This window comes from Arachis duranensis, chromosome 1, assembly GCF_000817695.3.
Source record: "Arachis duranensis cultivar V14167 chromosome 1, aradu.V14167.gnm2.J7QH, whole genome shotgun sequence".
Lineage (NCBI taxonomy): Eukaryota > Viridiplantae > Streptophyta > Magnoliopsida > Fabales > Fabaceae > Arachis > Arachis duranensis.
Window position 1 is genome coordinate 47,075,482 of NC_029772.3, and position 820 is coordinate 47,076,301.

Genomic DNA, 820 nt, shown 5'->3' on the forward strand with positions numbered 1-820 from the left:
AGTTCCAACATGGGACAACTAAGGGTGGAGCACCAAGAACACTCCATCATCCTCCATGAAATTAGAGAAGATCAAAGAATCATGAGAGAGGAGCAACAAAGACAAGGAAGAGACAATGAGGAGCTCAAGCACTTCCACAGGATCTTCAAGAGGAAGAAAGAGCCGCCATCACTAAGGTGGACTCGTTCTTTAATTTCCTTGTTCTTTACTTTCTTGTTTTTCGAATATTAGTGCTTATGTTATCTATGTTTGTGTCTTGTGATCATTAGTGTATTAGTGTCTATGCCTTAAAGTTATGAATGTCCTATGAATCCATCACCTTTCTTAAATGAAAAATGTTCTTAATTGAAAAAGAAAAGAATTGCATGAATTTTGAATTTTATAACAGTTTAATTATTTTGATGTGGTGGCAATACTTTTGTCTTCTGAATGTATGCTTAAACAGTGCATATATCTTTTGAATTTGTGGTTCATGAATGTTGGCTCTTGAAAGAATGATGAAAAAGGAGACATGTTACTGGGGATCTGAAAAATCATAAAAATGATTCTTGAAGCAAGAAAAAGCAGTGAATACAAAAAAAAATTTCGAAAAAAAAAGAAAAGAAAGAAAAAGAAAGAAAAAGAAAGAAATAAAAGTTGTGATCCAAGGCAAAAAGAGTGTGCTTAAGAACCCTGGACACCTCTAATTGGGGACTCTAGCAAAGCTGAGTCACAATTTGAAAGGGTTCACCCAATTATGTGTCTGTGGCATGTATGTATCCGGTGGTAATACTGGAAGACAGAGTGCTTTGGGCCACGGCCAAGACTCAATAAGTAGCTA